Here is a 9,818-nt window from a genome sequence, read left to right as displayed (position 1 = left end):
TTACAGTAGTAGAAAATATGCATAATATACAACCATGAGTCAGCATGATGAACTAGAAATTGACTCATCAATAACAATCTGATGAGAATGGAGTTCGGCCACTATGTACATGTTGGCCAAAGTTGTTGTTTGAGGCATCGGTAAATCAACTGTATAGAATTTAGAGAGAATTATAAAATTGTTACAAATTATTAAATATTATTCATATTCATATTGATTGAATTTGCAAATTGTAGAAAGTGGACAAGGAATGAATGTAACATTGTCTGAACTGATTGTAAGATAATGTCAACTATTTGTATCAGTAGATATAGCTACTAAATTTATCACACTTATATTGTGAATTTGGACAAGTAATTAATAAGGAGTTACAACTTGTTTAGGTAATGTTACAATGATTAGAAACAATTTATTTCATTTTAACAAAAAAAATTTTCCACTCAGTTTATGTTCAGTAATTTTTGATGTTGTAGGAATAACATCAAAAATTACTGTTTTCATCTCTTTACTACTACCTTTCATATCTACCATTATAATTTACACAAGAAAGAACTAAAAGTGACTTAATAGGGTCACGTCAAAAGACAAACTGATTAACATAGTCTAAAGCTCTGATACCATGAAAACTAAAAAAAGTGAGAGAAAATACTCTTATTCATATTTTTGGACTACACAATGTACAAATATATATATACACAAGTGTAACTTAATTTAGATCCTAAAATCATGCTAGTCTAAATCAATCTATTATCTAATTAATATTTGATACTATAATAAAACAAATCAAATCTAATCTTTCCTAATATTTACAATATCAAATCTTTCTATAATTACATATCTTCAACACTGTCAAATAATATCCCAAACTCCCATGCAATGAAATCGAAACATTTTTTTAACTCAAGGTACAAAGAGAAAGTCTAAAAAGAAGGTTTTTCGGCTAACAATTAGGGTATCAAACGAAGAAAGAGGGTTAAAGGCTCACCTTGACTCACTAAAGGTAGATAAAATAAAGGTAGGTTTTTAAGCAAGTCAAAAAATGCTTCAATCCTAGGTGTCCTCATCATTTTAATGCATCAAATTCATTAAAATGTGGTCTTGACATGCATAACCAAACAAGTTCTAGAATGACAAACCATGTGCAATAACTACTAAACAAACGAAAAAAATAAGCCCACAAATCTCACAAGTGGTCAAAATTATATCAAGTTCAGCATATTCATCAATTAATTCATCATCAAGAAAAGTAGAAAACCCCATGGCATGAACTTACTAATCATACTCGTATCTCAATTGCATTCATCATTGTTTAAGACAAAGAACTACTAAAGAAAAGAAAATGTAAAATGAACAACTAAAAACATAGCTAACCCTTCCCTACATCGAAACCTTACATTGTCTCCAATGTAAGCAATAAAGAATAAGAATAGAAGTAATGGGGCAACGACACTTCCCTGAACACGGAAGAAGGTAAAAATGGACTAAAGCTCGGGAGGAAAGAGTGGCGAAGAAATAGCAGCGGCAGCGGCAAAGGTGGCGTCGGCGTGTGGATGTGTGGCAATGTTGGGCGGTGCAGCAGGATGGACGTGAGCGGTGGTCGACGTGCGACAACGGCGCACTCGGGATTGCGATGAGGGGCTCGATCGGCATGCGTGTGAAGGCTGACGGCGTACGACGCAGGTGAAGGCAGCAGCAGGGAAAAGGGAGAAAAGAAAGAAGAAGAAAGAAAAAAGAAGGAAGAAGAAAAAGTATGGCAACTTTTTTTTTAAAATAAGAGAGGGCAATTTTGTCCTTTCACCCTTTTTCTTTTTTTTTGAACCCCCGTGTTAGGCATGAGCACGCCTAACTGCTTTCGAATTTTCTGACCAACCGTTCGAAATTAAGATCCTTAAGTGCGACCACCTGGCGTGGGCACACCTAACTACTAGAGAGTCTTCTGACCAATATTTAAAAATTGAGTTCCTTAAGCGTAACCACCCGGCGTGGATACGCCTAACTAATGTAGAGTTTTTGCCCGCAGACGTGAATTGCCCTTCCTTAAATGTGACCACTTAGTGTGGGCACGCCTAACTACTGGGTAGTCTTTTGTCCGTCAAATTAAAACTTTCTTTCTTAGGCGTAACCACTTGGTGTGGGCACGTCTAACTGTCAGCTCCCTACCACAACAATAACAAACCACTAAATGCAACTAACACTTAACAAAAACTCCAGAAATATAAGAAAACTAAAACAAAGAGTCTTGGATTGCCTTCCAAACAGTGCCTTTCTTTAATGTCTTTGGCTAGACGTTAAATACCACTCCTTAATCTGGATATAATTCAAATTTTCTTGCAATTGGTGGTATTCCTCCGGGGTCTAGATAGCCATTGAGTGCAACCATCTTTCTTAATTTTCTACTCATTTTCATCTCATAAGTTGTTTTCATTCCATGATACTTGTTCGCAACAATTTTGAATTTGCTCCTACAATCAAACTCAGAAAATTCTTGCATAGAGAAATTAGTAGCATGAATAGCAAACACAAAATGAGAGTTAACAGAATGTTTCATTGTATCAAAAATATTAAAATGGACTATTTCTCCGTCAATTCCATTGTGAGAGCACCCTTACTAACATCAATCTTAGTTTGGGCAGTACTCAAGAATGGCCTTCCTAATATAATGGGTGATGGATTTGGAGCACTTCTATCATCCATGCAAAGCACATAAAAATCAACAGGAAAAATTAATCCATTTGCTTACACTAAACATCCTCAACTACTCCATTTGGATAACCAAATGTACGATCAGCCAATTGAATTATTGTCCCTGTTTCTTTCTTTTTTTGTCAAATGTCAACTGTATATATATGTAATAAGTTACGGTTATATCTGCACAACAGATTTACAAAAGACTAACAACTGCCAGGAAGTCATTATGGGCCTCTCTATTAAGCCACACAAGGAAGGATTGCTTCCACCTAGTTTCTTGAATCAAGTTAATAGCTAACTTAGCTAAACCATGGCTACACATGTTCATTTCTCTCCTAATGTGAAAGAAAGTGCATTTCTAACAGGACTGACTTAGCTGTCTGATGTCTTTAATTAGCATGTCCATTGAGGTTAGGCCTTGACATCCTGTATTGAGTCTATTCACAACAGCTTTGCAGTCAGAAAGAATCAATAAGGATGCCATGTTTTCCTCTATAGCCTTGCCCAAGGCTGTTCGAATGGCTATAGCCTCCATTTCTGCAGTATCTTTAGCTCCAGGATGTGGGATGGACAATGTTACAAGAATCCTGCCATTGTTAGCTTTAGTAATAATCCCAACTCCTGCTTTAGCTTTGCCTTGGTTCATTCCAGCATCCGTGTACATTATATTGCTATGTTGTTCCATCAGTCCAACTAGCATTCGATGTTTGTTTTCTGGCTGAGAATTCTCTTCATTGGCCATCTTAACATCTCTTATAGCCTCATCATATTCCATCCATTCCTCCACAGCTTTTTTGGATACTTGGTGCCCCTCCTTCAATTCCTGGTTAAAACACCACTCATTCCTTGCCTTCCAGATTTGCCAGAGGAAGTTAGTTGTGATTTCAATGTGTTTAATCCCATCATTCCTTGATCTAGCTTCCTGCATCTGTTCCCACCATTTCCAAAAGTTCCAATTATGATCTCTGATGTCGTCCCATGAAATAGGAAAAGCTGTCCATGCCCGCTCTCTAGCCTTGCACTTAAGCAAGGCTTGTTTAATTGTTTCTTGTTCTTCCCCACAGCACTTGCATAGTAGATCCCCCTTGCCAGTCCTTCTAAAAATTTCCTCGTTAGTTGGGAGGATGCAATGGAGACATTTCCACAAGAAGTGTTTGATTTTATGTTTGATGTTCAGTCCCCACAATTGATTCCATACCTTGGACCTTTCTTTGTTTATGCTGGAGTTTACTTGTGGTCTATTCATCTCTGTCAACTCCTTGATTTTGTCTTTAGCCCTCGCATACCCAGATTTAGTGGAGTAGAACCCATTTGCAGTTTATCTCCATTTGTATCTGTCTTTTTTTTTTTTTAAATAAGTTTTGAGGGAATAACATAATTGCCTCTGCTTCCTCCTTTGAGAACAAAGCTGTGATGAGGTCCTTGTTCCATTGATTTCTTACATATCCACGTTTAACACCATTAACATTGAAGGAATAAGACACAGAGGAAAGATAGCCATGAATCCATCTAATCCATAGAGGGGGCAAATCCCATTTTACAGAGGATAGCATAAAGAAATTTTCATTCGACTCTATCATAGACTTTAGACAAATCAAGTTTTATAGCCATGTACCCATCCCTCCCCTCTCTTTTTGATTTCAGCCAATGCATGTACTCATGAGCAACCATAACATTGTCTAGAATTTGCCTATTATGAACAAAAGCTGTTTGGGAATAACTAATGCAGGAGCTAAGGAGGGGTTTGAGCCTATTCACAAGAATCTTGGAAATGATTTTGTATAAAATATTACATAACCTGATGGGCCTAAAATGAGCAAGGTTCAGGGGGTTGTCTATTTTAGGAATGAGGGTAACCAGGGTCTCATTAATAGCTTTTGAAAGAAATCCAGTATAAAAGAAGCTTTGAATAGTGTCCATTACATCTATTTTAATGATATTCTAGAACCTTTGGAAGAAAATAGGGGACATACCGTCTAGGTTGGGAGATTTGTTTGGATGCATGGAGAAAACTATAATTTTGACTTCCTTCTCGGTTACAGGTCTGGTAAGCTGTAAATTCATCTGCTCGGTGATAGTCCTAGGAATACCATTTAGAATCTCCTCAAAATTTGAAGGCTGTGAAAATGTGAAGAGTTGGTCGTAGAATTGAGTAATTTTCACCCCTATTTCATCATTGGTTGTACAACACCCTCCCTGATCCTTCTCAAGTCTGGATATTCTGTTCCTTTTCCTTCTGTTACCCACACAAGCATGGAAATATGCCCTATTCTTGCCACCACTTTGAAGCCATTTGTTTCTTGCTCTTTGGCTCTAAAAAAGTTCCTCTTGCTTATAGGCATCAAACAGTTGCTTCCTGAGTTAATTGAGGGATTCTTTCCTATTAGCCCCATCCCTAGTCCTTGCTGCTTGCATCTCCTCTTTGATCCTTTTAATTTCATTCTAGCTGTTCAGATTCAACGTTTTGCCCCAAGCCGAAAGGGCCATTCTACATTGATTAATCTTCCTACTGATTCTAAAGCCTCTAGACCCCACTTGATATTTACCCCATGCCTTTGGGATGACATTGTGATCAGACGCTTCATTCTCAATATGTATCACCCTAGCGTCTTTGAAACATTTTCACCAAAGCATTGAAGACGGAGATTTTTATCAAGTTGAAGAAGTTGTTGGGCATGTCCAAATTACAGGAGTTTGGTTTAAGGGAGTCAATGTAGAAATATAAACCAAACTATGATTGATTGGTTAGTTTATTTATTGACCGCATGTCATTTGTTTATTAGCTAGTTTTCTTGGCAAGTCTAAAGTTGGCTACATGGGATCAAATCCCATAATGTTAGTCATAGTAGAATTAGAAGTTTTGTGTCTAGCTATTGTACAAAGTAGCAGTTGCCTTTTGTTTTTGGTCTTTGTGCATAGCCTCTGTGTTTTTCGTTCTTCTGGAGCCGCAGCCTTCTTTGAGTAACAGAAAAAAATTTCTTTCCTTTACTCATATATCAAATTCTTGAGATTGTTCCTGTGGGTTTATGTGTGATTATCAATTTGGATCCATTGGATCCATCAATATAGCTCAATGGAGTAAGATGAGATTTCAGAAAAGTTTGGTGATTAATCGTACACAATACCTTTTTCAAAGAACTTGGTTAAAGAAAATTAAAAACATACTAATATGTTGTTGTGAGGTTGACAATAAAAATATAATTGCGAACTTTAGCGTTAAAAAGATGTTAACATATCGTGATAACATAATCACTAGTAATATCAAAAACACAAGTAAGGATGACGTAAAAATGCAATCCAGTCCTTCCCATGACCGCAGGATCAAATGATCATCTCCCATGGGCAATTGGCTGTATTTCTTGATTTTGGAGGCTATAATATGTAGTTGTCAACATAATATCACCGCCACGGGAGGGATTGGATTGTTCTTGATGATCAATCAGGGGCTCAATCTCTTCTTGGTTTAAAGCTTGAGAACCTTGAGTCCAACTATGCTTTGATGTGATTCGCAACCCTACCAGTTCCATTGCTGCTTCTTTCATGGAAGGCCTGTCGGCGCCTTTTACATTTAGGCATCGTTCGGCAAGCACAGCAACTTGTCTCAATTGGTCAATATTATCATCAGACGCGACAGAATCTTCAAGAATTTGAAACAGTCGATTTTCTTTCATCGAAGAAAGGAAATGATTGCTTAAACTTATCTCACCCTCTGATCTATTGAAGCATACGGGCTTTTCCCCTGTTAGTAGCTCCACAAGAACGACTCCAAAGCTATAAACATCACTTTTCTCTGTCAACTGAAATGTTTGGAAGAATTCAGGGTCCAGATATCCACGAGTTCCTTGCACCACTGTAGATAGTTGATCTTGATCAAGAAGGCCCAATCTTGAAGCACCGAAATCGGATACTTTTGCTGTAAATTCCTCATCCAGAAGTATGTTCGTGGTCTTTATGTCCCTATGGATGATTGGAGGTGAAGCAGCGGAGTGCAAATATGAGAGGGCTTCTGCAGTTTCTGCACCTATTTTCAGTCGGATGTCCCAACTAATTTCACGTGCCCGCTTCTTGTTGTGTAAATGGTTAAAAAGAGTGTCATTGTTGATAAATTCATAAACGAGTAAAGGTACCTCTGTCTCGAGACAACAACCAAAGAGCTTAACTACATTTTTGTGGTTAATTTGTGACAGAATCACAACCTCATTGATGAATTGCTCAATTTGGTTGGGATCAACTGTTTTTGACTTCTTGATAGCGACTTCTTTGTTGTCTATTAGACGACCTTTGTAGACTATCCCAAAACCTCCTTGACCAATAATGTTACCTTCATGGAAGTTGTTTGTTGCCTTCTCAAGATCTCTGGCACTGAAAAATTCTTGGGCTATTTGAGGATTCTTCTTGTCCGTTGAGTCGCTTTTGTAGGAGTAGCCCTCCATTTTCTCGAAAGAATTTTTCCTTCAACCACATCATCTTTCTTTTCTTGGACACGTACAAGCACCAAGAACAGACCACTAGCAGAACCATAGTGCCCACAGCAACACCTAAGACAGTGTTTTTTTTACAATATTTAGAGGAAGAAAAATCCCAGAAAAGGAAGGAACGAGAAGGAACATGTTGAACTGCGCAGGGGTAAAGCAATATCAACTTCGAAGTATAATACAAGTGATTATTATCAAGTTTATATTAGTGAAATTGTCGATTATATTTCTGATCAAGATTTAAGCAAGAGTTTGTCCCTGAGTTTATTGCTTCGGCAATAATAGAATGCTTCTCTATATGTGATGCTTTTAACTGATAGGCAATGTGAGAAAATGTATACCCTAGAATTTTTTTTTTCTTTTCACTTTAATGGAGACTTCAAACCGTACAATAAGGGAGCAAAAAAAAAGAAAAGACTTTGAATTCGAATAAAAAGATAACGTCACTTGATTAATGCGGCTAATCATCGAATTGGTCTTGTGCTTCATACTCTTAACTCTCTTTAGTTTACATATATGTTGACTTTGGTTTGGCTAAATTCGAGGTCAAAAGTAAACCTGATTAAGAGGTGGTCGAGCTTTGGGTTGACATTGACTCAGCTAGGTAGTTTTGGCTTTCTAACAATAATTCCTTAAGAAATGCAAAAAATTTAAAAAGTGGAGTTTGGGTTGATCGTATGCGTATGTGTGTTTATAAACAAAAGGACAAATTACATTTTACCTCCTTGTGATTTAGCGTTTTTATACATAACTCTCATATGGTTTCAAAAACTATACATAACCCCTTTATGATTTGGATTAAAGTGTCAAAGTGACGGAAATAATCATTCGTAACGGAACTTCTAAAATGTCGAAATTACCCTTATAAATACATGACACACTAACTCCCTTATGGTTTAATACTTTACCATATAACCCCCTTATGGTTTCAAAATATACACATAACCTCCCTTGGTTAATTAATAATTTTCAACTTTATATAAGGTTATTTTTGACATTTTAGGTGATTCCATTACAAATTATCATTCCCGTCACTTTGACACTTTAATCCAAATCATGAGGGATTATATATAGTTTTTGAATCATAGGGAGTTATGTAAAAAATACTAAATCACAGGGAATAAAGTGAAATTTATCCTAAACAAAATGCAAATTAAGCTGATCTGAGAACAGTAATTTGCTTTTTGACCAAGCTTGGTCTTTGTGCCTATCTGTATAATACTTGGGAACACTTCGGTAACACAAAAGACAAACTATTACCTGCAAGAATACCAGCCACAAGTGCTTGATGGCTTTTCTTAGTGCAACCTTCACGCCCTTTTCCATCATCTTTCTTAAGGTACCCCTTCGGGCAAGAGCAATTGTAGCCTCCTTCGACGTTTATGCAAAGTTCTCCGAATCTGCAATTATTGGTCTCTTCTTTTTGACATTCATCAATATCTGCATAATGTTACCCCAAAAAAAAAATCATGTTGGATCTATCAAGGATTTGTTCAAGTAAAAATCATTTTTCAAAAGTACACCAGACCGTGTTTGTTTGGATTGAAAGTTCTTTGGGAAAAAATTTATTTGAGACAAGGACATGTGTAGTTGTCCACTGTGTTGTAACAAACATTATTCTTCGCACAATTGTAAAGACCTGGATCTTGGCATTCATTAATAGCTATAGAATTCAATAAAAAAATAGAAAGCAGAAGCATAATTTCAAATGTGAATTGAAACACACATACATATATGGATTAATTAGATAATGAAACAATTTTTTCCACACATACCTTGGCAACCATCAGGGAGATATGGGTTGCCTTCGTATCCTTGATCGCAAGAACAACGGTACCCCAACCCCTAAAAGGTTCGTAACAGTGACTGTTTTTACCAGAGCATGCATAAGAGGTCGTGTTTCTTTGGGCAACTTCACATGACCCGTCCTCAATGGTCCAATCGGCCACGACGGGAAGACTAAATCAACGCTCAAGTTGGTGAGGTTATCTGCAAAAAATTGAAAGCCTTCTCTTCGACCACAAAAGCATAGCTGCAAGGATTGAAATCCCACACCTTGGTGTGTCTACTAAGACTGGTCAACCTCACATTAATATTCCATGCCCTGGTGGGATATCTGTCCGGCAGCAACCGATGCCAGAACAAGAGCCATCAATTACATCTTCCTTATAATAACAGGAAGGGACACATCCAGTTGCGTAGCTCCGGTGTTGACCAAAACCATAAACTATACCGTAGGCATCACAGCCAACGACAATGAATTTATTAGCTGTACTGTTAAAGGTAAAGCGTTTAGATAATCTCATCCATGGTGAATTGTGGGAAAATAAACTTCTGTTTTCATTATAGCAATCAATTGCTATATACTGCATAAGGTGCACCTGACCTTCCAGAGATATTTCTGTGACATTGATTGTACTGTTGCGCAGAACTGGTTGAGGGACAGATGTTGAAGAGTTGATGCAGTTGATAAAGAATTTTTCGTTAAGGTAACAACCTTCTGTAATACCGAATGGAAATGGAATGCTTACATTTCCACAATGATCTTGGCAGCCAGGCCTTGCTATAGAAAATGTTGGGTGAAGAAGCACGGGACTTCCCCTAGGAGAGCTGACCTGATCAGCTCGGGTCGCTGATGGCAGAGCTGACTCCAAG

At 37.3% G+C, this 9,818-nt stretch overlaps 1 pseudogene; it reads right to left on the bottom strand.

The window, feature by feature from the left end:
* Window positions 1-5,889: 5,889 nt before the first annotated feature.
* On the bottom strand, window positions 5,890-8,765 carry LOC140016207 (wall-associated receptor kinase 5-like; annotated as a pseudogene).
* Between the last annotated feature and the right edge of the window lie 1,053 nt (window positions 8,766-9,818).

The sequence above is a fragment of the Coffea arabica genome, chromosome 10c (assembly GCF_036785885.1).
Source record: "Coffea arabica cultivar ET-39 chromosome 10c, Coffea Arabica ET-39 HiFi, whole genome shotgun sequence".
In the NCBI taxonomy this organism is placed as follows: Eukaryota; Viridiplantae; Streptophyta; class Magnoliopsida; order Gentianales; family Rubiaceae; genus Coffea; species Coffea arabica.
The sequence above is the reverse complement of the archived record's forward strand: the minus strand, read 5'-3'. Positions and strand labels throughout refer to the sequence as shown.